Below are 15,872 nucleotides of genomic sequence, written 5' to 3'. Positions count from 1 at the left end.
ATCAGATTTCTTGAGGATCTCACTACATTTATCAGCGGTCTCACCAGTCTTTTGGAGGGCCTTACTAAGTCTATCAGCAGCTTCTAGACAGTTTTTGAGAGACCTTAAAAGTGTGGATTTGAGCTCTATATCTTCCATTTCTGACCTTTGCGTCCTGTTTCTTTGTATCCGCATTTTTTTTTTATCTTTTCTTGGTGCACCCCCCTAGTGGTCTTTGTGCGCAGTCTTGTTGTAGTTAAGCCTTGATTGTTGTGGGCAATACCGGGGGTGATTTGACCTCCAGGCTAACTGGCTATGAGAGTCCGAGACTTGCTTTTTTCTCTAATCAGCTACCTTAAGTCTTTTGATTATAGCATTTAAGCCATTTACAATTAAAGTGATGATTTATTGGTACACATTTATTGCCATTTTATATTTTCATCTCCGCATTTTTTCTTCTTTTACTCTTCCTCCTCCTCCTTCAGTTTCTTCCAGTAGACCCGTTATAATTTTTTGTAATACTGGTTTGGTGGTGACAAACTACTTTAGCTTTTTCTTGTCTGGGTAACTCTTCATTCTTCTTTCAATTCTAAAAATCTTTCTAGGTAAAGTACTCTTGGTTGTTTGTTCTTGCTCTTCATCACTTTGAATATTTCTTGCCACTCCCTTCTGGCCTGAAATATTTCTGTTGAGAAATCAGACGACAGTCTTGTCGGAGCAGCCTTGTAGGTACTTAGATGCTTTTAAGATTCTCTTTTTGCTGCTTTTAAGATGGGCTCTTTGTCTTTAACCTTTGTCATTTAAATCATGATGTTATGGGCTTCTTTGGGTTCATCTTATTTGGGACTCTGTGCTTCCTGGATTTGTGACTTTCCTTCACCAGTTTAGGGGAATTTTCAGTCATTATTTTATCATATAGGTTCTTGATCAATTACTCTGTGTCTACTCTCTGATACCACTATGATGCAGATGTTGTTTCATACCATGTTGTGCCAAAGTTCTCTAAAACTATCCTCATTCTTTTCAATTGTTTTCTCTGTGCATTTCTGATGGCTGTTGGTTATAGAGGAGGGCTCAGTACAGGGGTCCTGCTGGCTCTTACGCCCTGCTTCATCCAACCTACTATTTATTCCTTCCAGTGTATATTTTTTTATTGTTTAAGGTACTACAAATAGTAGTACATATGTCTCCCACTCAACCCCCGCCCCCCAAATGCTTGATGTTAGATATGGCATTGTTCATTTATCACTGGTTCTTATTCAGAGTTTCTGTGTAATTTTTCATGCTATTGTAGTCCCCACTAAGTTCATTGAGCATCCTTATAACCATTACTTATAACTCTATATATGAGAAATTGCTTGTCTCTATTTTATTTAGTTTATTTTCTGGAGATAACTCTTGTTTGTTCTGGGGCCTGTTTCCTTGTTTCCCCAACAAGGCTGTCTCTTTGTATTTCTTTCTATGTGCCAGGCAGAATTGCTATGACACCCAGTCTTTGTGGGGAGGCCTTATGTAGCAGGTATCCTTGTGCACTCCCTTGATGTCTGGAGCTGAATGCTCTGGAATGTCCATATGTGGGTTATGTGTGCCCTGCTGTTGTAATTGGGTCTTGATTTCTGTTGGCCCATTCATGGCTGGCATTGACCTTCATACTGACTGACTGTGAGGCTCAAACAACACCACATCATGAAATCTAATGTAGAGGTGTTGACAAAAACAAAACAGAAAAATCCACCACCAGCAAAAACGACAATAATAAAGAAAAGAAAAAGAAAGAATAAGAAAAGAAAAAAGTATAAGGAGAGAAAAAGAAAAGTAAAAAATATGAAAGGAAAGAAGAAAGTTAAGGAATTAAAATGGGGAAAAATCAAATAAGAAAGAAAAAGTGAAAAATCAAAAGTATAAAAGAAAAGGAAAAATAGAAAAGAAAACATACTATAAGGAAGACAAAAGAAAAACTGGGGTTTGGCTCAACAGAGTATGTATTGCCTGCTGCAATCTCCCTTTGGATATACTGTGTATGAAGCTTGTTGGATGCTGCTCCAATATTGTCTGCAGATGGTGAGTGGGTGTGCTGACTTAGGGCTTCTTGGAGGTTCTCTGGGAGGTGCAGGTTGATATTAGGTGCTGTCGATGCCTAGCCCTTGACAACTAGTTTGAAGATATAAGTGACTCAGAGTTTGTGGTGCCTCTGCTGGGTTAGCTGTGCAAAGGAAGGACAAAGCTGAGCTCCAAGGCTGGTGTTTGGCACCCAGAGTTGGGCCAGGAAATGTCCCAAGGCACCCCTCATCCTCCTCCACCTGTCAGCTGGCTGTTAACCTCAGTTACTGGAAACACTCAGCCTCTGAAAGAGTCTCAGGTGGAATCAGGAGGATGGGCTCTAGGATCTCCCTAAGGGGGAGTAGCCCATCAGACTTCTTGAAAGATGGTGGGTGTGTTCCCCTGCTCCAGAGCCACCTTTCTGAGTTTGTCCCTGATTTATTTCTGAACTTGGTACATTGGAACCCCTGGGGGTCAGGGGGGTGGGGCCTGTGGAGACCAGAGATGGGGTCTCCCAGAATCCAGGATGCTGTTTCTATCAGATATCCTGTGAGGAGCCTGCACCAGTGAGTTTCAAGGGAAAGTGGGTCAATGGACTCACCAAAGCTAGGCTCTGACACCTCCTCAGATGCCCAGATGTCTATGCCCAGGCTTATGCCCCCTGACAACTCAGCAGGGCCTAAGATTCAGGGTGAGCTGACAGGTTCCAGAGGTGGGGGATTGCTTTCCCCAGGCTGATGCCATTGGGTGGGGATTGCTCCTACCAAGGATGCTGGTTATGGAGGAGGGCCCAGTACAGGGGTCCTGCTGGCTCTTCCCTCACCTCCCTCCCCTAAGCCACCCATCCTGACTCACCTAAGGTAGCTGCATTCTGACTGATCTCCTTCCCTTGGAGCACAGCATGCGCGGTTGCTAACAGACATATTACTTGTTGGCCCTTTAAAGGGGTGGTTTTGTCTCCAGTGAATCTGCCTCTGCTTTGCAGACAGAACCTTCCTGCATTTCACAGCTGGGTGCTATGTGGGTGCCTATTCACTCCTCTTGCACTCCAGGTGGGTCCTGGTCTGGGTCTGGGCTTCACACCCCTCAGGGGAACCTCTGCAGCTGAGCTTTCCCTCCATCACCTTGGCCTACCAACCAGGGGAGAGGGGCCAATCCCTTTTCAGTGCCCCCACTTCCTTCCAGTTTCAAGGTGCCTTCTCCCGGCGGCTTGGTTAAATGTCTCCTCTTCAGATAGCCTTTAGTTGGTAATTCAGGGTGAATGATCCCCAATGTAGTTGTAATTTCCAGTTGGTTGTGGGGAGGAGGTGAGCATAAGTCCCCCTACATCCAAGCCACCTTGAACCCTCACCTTCTGCATTTCTCTTCTGTAAACATGAAACTTCACCTGTGCTGCATGTAAGAGTGTTCCTATTAACATAATAAAACTGTTAAGACACAGAACCATCAGTGGTAGTCACAGAGGCTTAGGTCTAGAGAGAGTCTTGGATAAACTGTTATATGAGTTCGAAACCCAGAGCCCTCAGAGGAAACAGCCATAAGCAACACCTCCAGCTGCTCCTCTGTTGCAACACAAAGTCTGTGTGTCCTGTTCGCCCCCTGGTGGTCACAGCGTCTGCTGCAGGGAGGTTTGTGTCTGGGCTCAAACTGACTTCCCTTTACTGTGCCTCTGTTGTACAGTAATACACTGCGGTGTCCTCTTCCCTCAGGCTGCTCATTTGCAGGTCGGCAGTGCTTTGGGAATCATCTCTGGAGATAGTGACTCTGCCTTTCACAGATGGAGAATATTCTGTGGTGTGACCGTTGGCTTTGTTTCTTATGTAACCTATCCACTCCCATCCCTTTCCTGGGGTATGCCGTATCCAGCTTATATAATAGTCACTGAACGTGAATCCTGAGCCTTTGCAGGAGAGACTCAGAGACCCCCCAGGCTTCACCAAGCCTTCTCCAGACTCCACCAGCTGCACCTCACACTGGACACCTGCAGACAGGAGAGTTGTGGTTAGAAGCAGGCACATACACATACACACACTCACACACAAGTCCCAGCTTCTCCATAATGTTACCATGTAAGAGCATCAGAGCGATACCCCAGCTCAGGCCACACATCATGGTGCTTCCTCTGGGTTGACTCCTAGAGTGAATGGAGACTGCAGGTCCCAGGGGTGGGGCTGCTTTCCCAGAGGTGCAGGGACAGGGCCTGGGCCAGGCTTATTAGCACAAGGAGCTCCCCATTTGCATTGGCTCCTCCTCTTAGGGACAGAGGAGTGGAGTTCCTCAGAGGGACAAGCACGTCCTGTGAGTGTGGGGTGTTCATGAGGGGTGGCTCGTCTGTGTGCTACAGTGTGGCTGTTGTTGTTAATACCACTGTCATCAGTTACAAGTAAGGAAGGTGGGACATTCGTGATTCTTGTTGGAAATTTTGTGACCATGTCTACAGCTTCATGCTTTACATTTAAATATTTTATCTATCTGGAGTTTATTCTTGTGTATGATGTAAGTTGGTGTCCTCTTCTACATGTGTCTGCCCAGTTTTTCCAGCACTATTTGTTAAAGAGACTGTCTTTACTCCATTGTATGTTCTTGCCTCCTTTCTCAAATATTAATTGACCATAACATTGTGTATCAATTCATGGGGCTTCCGTTCTAATCCATTGGCTACATGCCTGTTCTTTTGCCAGTACCAGGCTGCTTTGGTTATAATGGCTTTGTGGTATAGTTTGATATACGGTATTGTGATTCCTCCTCATTCATCCTTTTTTCTCAAGATAGCGGCAACTATTCGGGATCTTTAATTGTTCCATATAAATATATGGAGTATTTGTTCTGTGAAGTATGCCATTGGTATTTTAATAGAGATTTATGTCTATCTGTAGATCACTTTGGGTAGCATAGACATTTAATGATGTTAATTCTTCTAATCCATGAGCATGGTCTGTGCTTCCATTTGTTTGTATCTTCCTCTATTTCTTTTTTCAGTGTCCTATAGTTTTCCAAGTACACGTCTTTTACCTCCTGGGTTAAATTTATTTCTAGATATCTTTTTTTTTTGTTACAATGGTAAATGGGATTGATTTTTTTTTAGTTTCACTTTCTGAGAGTTTATTATTGGTGTATGAAAATGCCATTGTTTTCTGGATGTTGATTTTGTATCATGCTACCTTGATGAATTCATTTCTTAAGTCCAGTAGTTTCCTGGTGGAATCTTTAGGGTTTTCTATGGACAATATCATGTCATCTGCGAATAATGACAGTTTCACTTCCTCCTTTCCAATTTGGATTCCTTGTCTATCTTCTTTTCTGATCACTGTGGCTAGAACTTCCAGTACTATGTTGAATAAGTGTAATCAATTCATCTGAATTTTCTTTGATGGGTTCTGTTTTGGGTGATATAACAGAGAACTCCCAGAAAATGCTGAGCCTCCACTGTCCATATGGATTAGCCCACAGCAGCTACAGGGACTGGAGTAGGTTCTGGTACCAGATGAGAGTGCTGCTGGGAAACTACCCATAAACCTGGATGTGACTGTGGAACTGGGTGACGGGTGGAGGCTGGAGTTGTGTTGAGTCACATGATAAAAATATGCCTAATTTTCACGGACAGAGTGTTACTAGACATAGGGTTGTAAGACTTCTCCAGTGAAATCCTTGAAGGAAGTACAGGTAATGATAAAAACAACTTATATCATCATAGGATATACCTGAATAATGATGAGCAGGAGCTTGTTAGAGATAAAATCATTAAAGATCATGCAGGCAGGGATCAAGAGAAGTAAGATAAGAAAAAGAGAGAGAGAGAGAGAGAAGTAAGGAACATGTCATTGCACACTGGTGGGAAGAGGATCCATGTTTTCTAGATGCATATTTTCATAGTGTCTCTGTTACAGAAGGTAACACCTTTCCAGGTCCAGGGGATCTGCATTTGGACAACTTCAGAGTCATTACTGATCTAGTCTCAGCCTGAATCACCAAGCTGCATAATTCATTGGAGTGCCATTTATGAAATCTGTCAACACTTATAGGGAAGGGTATACACCCCTCACTGGAGGAGCCATAGTGATGGTGCATCTGTGTGAGGAGTCATCATCTCATTAGACCAAATCCTTGCCTCAATTGGTAGCCATCATTTTTTATTATGTGTGTGTGATTTTTTTTTACAAAATCTGTATTGTTTGAAGTTTACATAATCCCTCCAGTCCCCCATTGAGCATCATCTTCATCATCATCATCACCATAGTCACCAATTGCTTACTTATAATTTTTCTTCTCATTTTCTATAGACATTGTGGTTTTCCCACACACAACGACTTCTTATCGGAAAGGAAAGCAGGTGTCTCCTCTTTGGATGTCATTGGGAAATTGAAACCCAAAAGAACCAACTCTAAATTGATACAAGGCCTTCTAATAACTGGTGACCTTGGATAATATTGTACCACGATGTCTGTCTAATTCTATCATCACCATCATCACCTTCATCACCATCACCACCTTCATCACCATCACCACCGTCATCACCATCACCACCTTCATCATCATCATCACCACCATTCATCATCATCATCATCCTCATTTGCTTAGAATTATGGAATTCTTTCGATTTTCTGTAGACTTGGTTTTCAAACACACTTAATAATACTGTATCTCAATTTTTGCACATTTTGTATAGTTGTTAAGTAAAAGAGGTAGCCATATTCTATTTTATTTTTGTTTCACTGCTCATAACTGATTGCTTATTCTTGCCTCTTCTCCACCTGCCACGCTGGAGGAAGCTGATGAGAAACCATGGTTTTGTCTTTAGTTGTCATTGGGAGATTCAAACCACTCAAGCCCCTGGAAGCAGAATCTCCCCCTTCACCTCACAAAATAAAATAGCCTTTCCTTGCTCTGTGGAAGCAGGTCTATCTTATGAAGGGCCTTTCCTGTGCTTCCCAGAGATTTCAAGTATGTGCAAATTAAACATTCCCTGTCCGTGGGGTGTGTGTTTATCATCAGCCTCGTCGTCTGTACCAAGCTGCTGTGGAACCTCTGCCTCTGCCTGGTGTCACCTACTCTCAGTGCTATGAGCATGATGACAAGTCAATGACCTCCACCACCTGGGGTCCTTCTTCACTTTGGGGTCACAAGACTCTGGTGTCCATGGGCAGCACATACGTGTCCTGTTGCTGATTGACTGGGCCCTGAGCTGTGTGGAGCTGAACTGCACTGTTGAGTCTGCAGAGCCTCTTGGTTGGTTTAGCTGACTTGGGCAGAATATTTGATTATTATTTGTTACTTGGCAGAAGGGTGTCTGAAAGAGACTCTCTGCCACTTGTCCACGTGAGAAAGTTGTCTCTGTTTACAACAGACTTTCTAATTCAGAGACTTAAGAGGTAAGAACAGAATCAGGAATCCAGGGAGGTTCCCTGAGGGAAATGTGACATGAAGAGGAAACCACACAGGAAACCAGCCCAAACCTCCAACTGCACCTGCTGCTGGGATGGTCCTTGTGTTCAGGGACCCTGTGCGCCCCCTGGTGGTCAAAGCCTCTTCTGCAGAGAAGTTTGTGTCTGGGCTCACACTGACATCCCTTCACTGTGTGCTTTGCACAGTAATACACAGCCGTGTCCTTGGCTGTCAAGCTGTTCATTTGAAGATACAGCGTATTCTTGGCGTTGTCTCTGGAGATGGTGAATCGGCCTTTTACAGAGTCTGCATAGTTTGTGGTACCACCATCAGTACTAATTATACCTATCCACTCAAGCCCTTTCCCTGGAGCCTGGCGGACCCAGCTCATCCAGTTGCTACTGAAGGTGAATCCAGAGGCTGCACAGGAGAGTCTCAGAGACCCCCCAGGCTGCACCAAGCCTCCCCCAGACTCCACCAGCTGCACCTCACACTGGATACCTGCAAACACAAAGACATCCTGGTCAGGAAACTCTCACATATCCACTGTTTCTCTCACTCCTGTTCACTCACTTGCACAGAGTCTCTTGTTCTGCATAAGTTACCTCTTAAAAAAGAAACAATGAAAATCCAGCTGAGCCCAAAGCCCATGGTGAGTGGTCTGATTTTGGTCCTTATCAGAGAGTGGAAACACCTGGAGATCCGGGGCTGGGCTCCTGTCCCAGAGCTGCAGGGTCAGGGCTGGGCTGATTTTTATGAGCTTAGGGGGCCCTATTTGCATGTCTTCCTGCTATATAGGGCTTTCTGGGTTGGACAATGATTTAAAGGACATGGTCCTTCCATGTAACATGTCCACTACTGCCCATTCACTAGTGCATGCCTGTTAAGAATTACTCCCCACATCTGGACCTGTGCCCTCCCCCAGTTGACTGAACTGCTGCAGGAGACCTGTACAAAATCCCAGGAGAGAAAATTTCCATAAAAAGAAAAAGAGGCCTTAACTGGTTTGGCTCGGTGGATAGAGCGTCAGCCTGTGGACTCAAGGGTCCCAGGTTCGATTCCAATCAAGGGCATGTACTTTGGTTGCGGTCACATCACCAGTGGGGAGTGTGCAGGAGGCAGCTGATCAATGTTTCTCTCTCATTGATGTTTCTAACTTTCAATCCCTCTCCCTTCCTCTCTGTAAAAAAATCAATAAAATATATTTTAAAAAAGAAAAAAAAAGGAAAAGAAGAGGTTTAAAATTAGAGATGCCTTTGATTTTCACCAATGACAATCAAGAGAAATCAACACTCATAAGCTAAGAAAGAAGTATAAGTGCAAGAGGTTCAGTTCAGGAGACCAGAATTCCCATGTGACACTGTTTCCCTTACAAAGTGAACAGAGGATAAACTAAGACCAGAGTGTGAGCCTAGAGCCAGTGGCCAAAGTGTTGGGGGAGAGAGGAGCATCTGTGTGGGTCCCTGGGAACCAGAGACATAAGTTATAGAGACAGAGACAGAGCTCCCTGGTCCTGTTTCTTCAGGGTAGTTTGGTGCTGGATGTGTAGCAGCTGCATGGCCTCCTTTGTGGTGTTTATTCTCTAGACTCTGCTGCAGATCCAGTTTCATACATTGGGATATTGAAGAATCTCCATCATGACCCAGTGTGTTTAGGGGAGGATGTGGGTAATAATTTAGGAATAACTAAGTTTAGGTCAGGAAAATGTTGTTAATGGGAACCTCGATGTCAGCATGTGATCCTTGGGATCTCTGTCACCATGTCCTGGCTCAGCTTCAGGTCTCCTGTCTGTGACCTGTCCTGGGGTGTCAACAGGTGGATGGACCTGTGAGAGGGGTTCTGGTGGATAAAGGGGGACAGATAGGTTTTTACAGAGTCTGCTCTGCTTTTTACACTGTGGGAAGAGCTGGGGAGAGTCAGCAAGGATCTATCCATGGAGCTCAGGTCCTGAGACAGGTCTAGGGAGTATGTGGAGAGTGGAAGGCAGAGGGTATACTTGGGAAGTTGTCCTGGGATACTGGAGGCACATCTGGGGGTGGGTATAGACCAGGACTCTGTCCAGGTGGTTTTTATGATCCATGTGGATTCTTCATGTGGAAGCTGAGACACATGTTAGAGAAGAGCCCGATGGCTCTCGGGAACCCACACAGAGGGCTTCCCAGCAGGTGGCAGGGGATTTCATCTCTGGGATCCTCTCTCACTCTGCTCCACATGGAATTCTGAGAGCTTAGTCAGGTCCTCCGTTGGGCTGGTTCTGGTCCAGGGACTGAGGGTTGTAGAGGGTGAGGGGGAAACCCTGGCCATCACCCTCACCCTGAGTGCCTGCTGAGCCAGAGGATGCACTGCCCCAGGGAGACCAGACTGTCTGGGCAGCTGTCAGTGGAACTCCTGGGGGCAGATCTGTGCCTGTTTGAAGGAGGGTTACCCTGGGGTAGATGGGTGCTTGTTTAGAGCAGACAGAGTAAGCTCAGACACAGGGTGTTACTTCCCTGATGTTTCTTTTTTTGGAAACCACATCCCTCTCCCAGGAATGGAGAGGTGCCCTGTGTATTCAGTGTGTCTGAGAGAAGGGAACTGACTGAGATAATGGTCCCTGAAACATGAAAGAGCTCATCTAAGAAAAGAGAATTGTGTTCGCACCATCGTTGTCCTCAGTGAGAATGTGGGCACTTAGAGCACAGCTGACAAGGGGAGTGTGTCCCTGGGCCACTGAACAGCCAGGAGAGAAGGGAAACCCTGAAAACAGGGGAAGATGATCCTCTGCCCCTCATGGCTCCTGATCCCGGCTACTTGCCCTGATTCTGGGTCTGAATATCCCCTGCTGGTCCTTAGCAAGGAAAACCCAGCTGATCCAAACCCCAGGATGTGTGGTCTGTGTTCCTTCCTAATCAGGCAATGGGAACACCTGGGGATCCTGGGGCTGGGTTGTAATTCATGAGAAGAGAGAGGCCTATTGGCATGGCCTCCTACTATATAGAGAGGTCTGGGGTTGGACACTGACATAAAGGATGTCATTGCAGATTGTGGTATGTCCAAGGGCACTCATGGCTGATGAGCATTAGCTCTGGTACCTGGGTCTCTGCTCCTCCCAATTGGACCCAACTGATTCCCTCAATCATCTCCTGGAAAAGGGAGCATTTCCAGTGAGGGATCAGTAATGCCTGGCTGGATAAGATGGCGTACTAATGCAGCATGAAAATTATTGTAATAGAAAAATAGGAGAAAGGACAAAGATTTAAATATGATACCTTGGAAGTTTACCTGTATTAACATATTTAGGTGATCAACCATCACAACTAGAGGGAGATTAAAGTGCTAGAGTGTCATATTCAGGAAACAGAAGTTCCACCCAATGCCTTATTTCACATAAAGTAGTCACAGGATGAACTAAGAACAGACTGTGAACCTTGAACCAGTGGACCAAATGTTGGGGGAGATTGGAGCCTCTGTGTGGATCATTGGGAAACAGAAGCATGAACTATAGAAGCAGTAAAGCCAGTTTCAAACATTGGGGATATAGATAAAACTCAATCAAAACTAAGATATTTTTATGACAATGTGGATAAAAAAGTAGGAATAACTAAGTATAGGTTATGAAAATCTTGTTATTGGAAATCTCACATCTGCATGTGACCCTTGGGACCACTGTCACCGTATCCCCACATGATGGGGGGAGGATCAACTGGAACCTGCACTTGACTCAGTGCCACATGGGGCAGGAGGAAGCTCCCAGGGAACATAATGGACTCACACATCCAGGGTTCTTGTTTCATTAGGTTGGAATCTCCCTGTGGTTAAGCCCATTCAAGTTTTCTTTCCTCTGAAACACCCCCACATATTTCCTAGAGTGATGAAGACACTTTGTTGAGAGTGTGCAGGGGCACAAGCCATTTGTGTGATGGTTTTGTACCTTACATGTTTCGAGAGTTACCTTCTAGTTCTATCAATTTTCTTGTGAAGTCTTGTTAAGATCATGTCATAGTCATAGAGCAGTGGTTCTCAACCTGTGGGTCGCGACCCCTTTGGCAGTCGAATGACCCTTTCACAGGGGTCGCCTAAGACCATCCTGCATATCAGATATTTACATGACGATTCATAACAGTAGCAACATTACAATTATGAAGTAGCGACAAAAATAATTTTATGGTTGGGTCACAACATGAGGAACTGTATTTAAAGGGCCAGAAGGTTGAGAACCACTGCCATAGAGATAGAGACAATTTCTTGGCTCCTTTCTGATTTACAGGCTTTTTATTTCTTTTTCTTACCACATCACTCTGACAAGGATTTCCAGTTTTGTTCAATAGAAGTAGTCACTGGGGTGCCTTGGTCTTGGTCCTGCCTGATGTTAGAAGAATTGTGTTCAATTTTTTTCTATGTAGCGTAATGTTACCAGTTTTCTATTGAAATGCAGCATGTATTACGTTGATGTACACCACTTCCATACTAAATGTATTGAGAATTTTTATCATAAAGGTGTTTTAACATTTTCAATGACCTTTTATATCTTTTTACATGAAAATATAATTTTCTCCTTTATTCTGTGGAAGGGTGTATCCAGTTTACTGATTTATAAAGGTTGAACTATCCTTGCATTCTAGGACAATATACCACTTGATGATGGTAAATAATCTTTTCAAGATGTTATTAAGTTTTATCTTATACTAGAGGCCCAGTGCACGACATTGCTACACTTGGGTGCTGGGAGGAGGGTCCCTCAGCCCAGTGTCTGCTCCCTGGTGGCCAATGTGTGTCATAGCCACCGTTCATTCTGCCATTTGGTTGATTTACATATTAGAATATTATCACTTATATAAGACTGTTGAGGATTTTTGCATTTATATACATCAAGGATATGACCTGTCATTTTTGTTTGTGTACTTATTTTGCTTTGGTATGAATGTAGTGGTCAACTCAATACACGAGTTTGGAAGTTTACCCTGTTTTGCATTTCTTGGAAGTGTTTGAGATGAACTGATTGAGAAGATGCTGTTTTTTTCCTTTGAAATTTTGATAGAATTCCCCCTTGAATACATGTGTGATGCACTTTCCTTTGCTGAGAGGCTTTGGTTATTACTTCAATTATTTTTTTAAAATGTACACCCATCTGCAAAGTTAGGGGCGAATTTATAATTGAAGCAACAAATAAGAGGACTGATAAACACAACTGTTGAACTTCACAGGGAGTAGGCAGCACTTGCACATATGTGAAGCTGAGCAGTGACAGCCTAACCAGCATCCTAATTCTGCCTCCCACAGGTAGATCTGAGCAACATGTACTGACAGGGGAGCACCTCGAAGTCCCCAACCAGGGTAAGAATGCCCTCTATAAACTGATGCCCTGGGTGCTCTCTGTTGTCTCTGTGGTGGGCAGGACCAGCTCCTACCTAAGAATCAGCAGTCAAACAAATGTCTGCTTTCAACTTTGAAGAAAGAAGGGATTTTTTGAAGAATCTTACAAAGTTTATCCACTAAAGATTTCTGTGCATGGAGAGAAAACAATGGAAAAAGGAACAAGTCTTCTCACCACATTTAACAATTCCTCCTGTGAGAGTCTACACTCAGCCAGCAGGACACCTCACAGAACTAAGGGACACTGCATTAGGGTCAGTGTGGAAATTACAGTTGTTTGCAGACCACATATTTATTTCATGTGCCACCCAAGAAAATGAAATAAAACCATGTTATCTTGTATAGAATTCATAAAGTGTGTTGTCCTGAGAATGCGCCATCCTTCCCCAAAACACCAGGATCACAAGAAACAGGCCCCAGCCGATGCTCCCTGAGATCCACCATGGATTTCGCTGGAGACACAACTGAGAACAACTCCCAGACCACGGCTGAGTTCAGCGGTGACACTAAGGCACGGCCATTGCTGGGATACTCGGGCATCATCTGAAGGAAAGTTATGGCTGAAGACATCTCTGACAGACTTGTTGGCCTTCCTGGAATGCAGGGAGGTTCACGCAAGTTCCACATTTCATTGTCACAGAGTATTTGTGTGATGATGGTTTCCCAGGCTCACACACCCCTCTGCATTTTTCTTCCTCTAAATGAAAAATGCCTCCTGTGGTGCATGTGAGCAAGTCCCTACTAATTTAATAAAACTGTTATAATACAAAGCCACCAGTGGTAGTCACAAGACCATAGGTCTAGAGAGAATCTGGGAGAAACTGTTATATGGAGAGCAAGCCCAGGATCCTCAGAGGAAACAGCCATAAACACCACCTGCAACTGCTTCTGGGGCCACAACACAGAATCTGTGGGTTCTGAGCGCCCCCTGGTGTCCTGAGTGCCCCCTGCAGCCCAGCCCTGCTGTCTCCCTTAGGGAGGTTTGTCTGGGCTCACACTGACTTCCCCTCACTGTGTCTTTTGCACAGTAATACAGGGCCATATCCTCAGCTCTGATGCTGTTCAATGTTAAGTAAACTTGGCTCTTGGATGGGTCCCTGTTGATACTGAGGTGGTATTTCAGTGTTGAATTACAGTATGCATCTCCAGCACTCCCTATAACCCCGATCCACTCCAGGACCTTTCCAGGAGCCTGGTGGGTCCAGTGCACACCGTAGCTCGTTAGGGAGAATCCAGAGACAGTGAAGGTGAGGGAGAGGGTCTGTGAGGGCTTCACCAGTCCTGGGCCTGACTCCTGCAGCTGCACCTGGGACAGGACACCTGGGGACAAGGAGCATCAGCCATTTCAGTCACCTGCAGTCACAGACATCCCATGACCCCTGTCTGACCCCTGAGACCCTCATCTTGGGGAATTGTCACCATGCACAGGAGAAGACCCAACAGCCTCATCTTCTTCTAAACCACAGCTCTGCCTCCCCAGGGAGCTCAACTCTGTGTGAGGGAGAGCTGTGAGCCTGCATAGCCCAGGAGAGGCTTTACCCTGGAGCTTGAAGAAATATTTGCATATGAAACAGCCCTCTTCTTATAAGTGTAGGGCCTGAGGCTCAGGATACTCTGGTCTTTCTGGGGTCTGTGTGGAGGCATCTCTTCCCTTGATCTCACTCAGCATGTAAGTCAGGGACAGGGGAACACATAAGATATGAGACTCATTGGATTCAGGTCAAAGCACAGGCTCACCTTTCTGAGCATAAGAGGAAACAAGAACTAGATGAGCAGATTACACTTTTACCTTCTCATGCATCTTTCAAACAGATGCAAAAGTGATTAGCATTTGTTTTGACCAATTCTGAATCTCAGAACCATAGTGTAGCCACAATTTGTAAATTTTTAAGTTTCATGTTATACAAACACTTTCTATCCTGGTGCAAAAAATAAAAAGAACAGACATTTTCAATATTTTATGTCTTAACTAGAGTCTCAGTGCACAAAAATTTGTGCACTCAGGGGAGGGGGGTCCCTCAGCCTGGTCTGTGCCTTCTCACAGTCTGGGACCCCTCGGGGGATGACCAACTGCTGGCTTAGGCCTGCTCCCCAGGGGATTGGGCCTAAGCTGGCAATCAGACAACCCTCTGGCAGCATGGGAGCCCTCGGGAGATGTCCACTTGCCTGCATGGAGCAGGCCAAAGTTGCAGTCTGACATCCTTAGTACTGCTGAGGGTGCGGGAGAGGCTCCCACCACCGCCGCTGTACTGGGAGCCATCAGCCTTGCTTATAGCTGAGCAGAGCTCTCCCTGTTGAGCACACTGACCACCAAGGGGCAGCTCCTGCATTGAGTGTCTGCTCCCTGGTGGTCAGTGTGTGTAATAGTGACCAGTCATTCCAGTCGTTCTACTCTTAGGGTCAGTTTGAATATTACCTTTTTATTATATAGGATAGAGGGTTGGTGCATGGGTGGGGGCCAGCTAGTTTGCCCTGAAGGGAGTCCCAGATCAGGGTGGGGGTCCTGCTGGGGTGCCTGGTCAGCCTGGTTGAGGATCTGATGGCTGTTTGCAGGCTGACCCCACCCCCTTTAGGGTGGGGGACACTTCTGGGGTGCCTGGCCAGCCTGGGTGAGGGACTGATGGCTGTTTTCAGGCTGGTCAAGTCCCCCCCCCACACACACACAGTGGGGACCCTCACCCCATGGAGGTTTGGCCAGCCTGGGTCAGGGACAGGGACAGGGAACTACATGAGCTATGAGACTCTTTGGATTCAGGTAAAAGCCCAGGATCACCTTTCTGAGTATAAGAGGAAACAAGAACTAGATGAGCAGGTTACACTTTTACCTTCTCATGCATCTTTCAAACAGATGCAAAAGTGATTAGCATTTGTTTTGACCAATTCTGAATCTCAGAACCCTAGTGTAGCCACAATTTGTAAATTTTTAAGTTTCATGCTATACAAACACATTCTATCCTGGTGCAAAAAATAAAAAGAACAGACATTTTCAATATTTTATGTCTTAACTAGAGGCCCAGTGCACAAAAATTTGTGCACTCGGGAGAGGGGGGTCCCTCAGTCCGGTCTGTGCCTTCTCACAGTCTGGGACCCCTCAGGGGATGACCACCCACTCCCCAGGG

The 15,872-nt window shown here is 45.3% G+C and overlaps 1 long non-coding RNA gene across 1 annotated transcript in view; it reads left to right on the top strand.

The window, feature by feature from the left end:
- Nucleotides 1-14,062, top strand: part of LOC107184695 — a 45,136-nt gene extending 31,074 nt beyond the window's left edge. The window contains exon 3 of the long non-coding RNA XR_001515594.1: nucleotides 14,001-14,062. This is a non-coding gene — a long non-coding RNA (uncharacterized LOC107184695). The remainder of the gene's footprint in view (nucleotides 1-14,000) is intronic.
- Nucleotides 14,063-15,872: the final 1,810 nt, after the last annotated feature.

Source organism: Myotis davidii, unplaced genomic scaffold (assembly GCF_000327345.1).
Source record: "Myotis davidii unplaced genomic scaffold, ASM32734v1 scaffold127, whole genome shotgun sequence".
Lineage (NCBI taxonomy): Eukaryota > Metazoa > Chordata > Mammalia > Chiroptera > Vespertilionidae > Myotis > Myotis davidii.
Note: the sequence above shows the minus strand (reverse complement) of the source record. Positions and strands in the feature narration are given on the sequence as shown.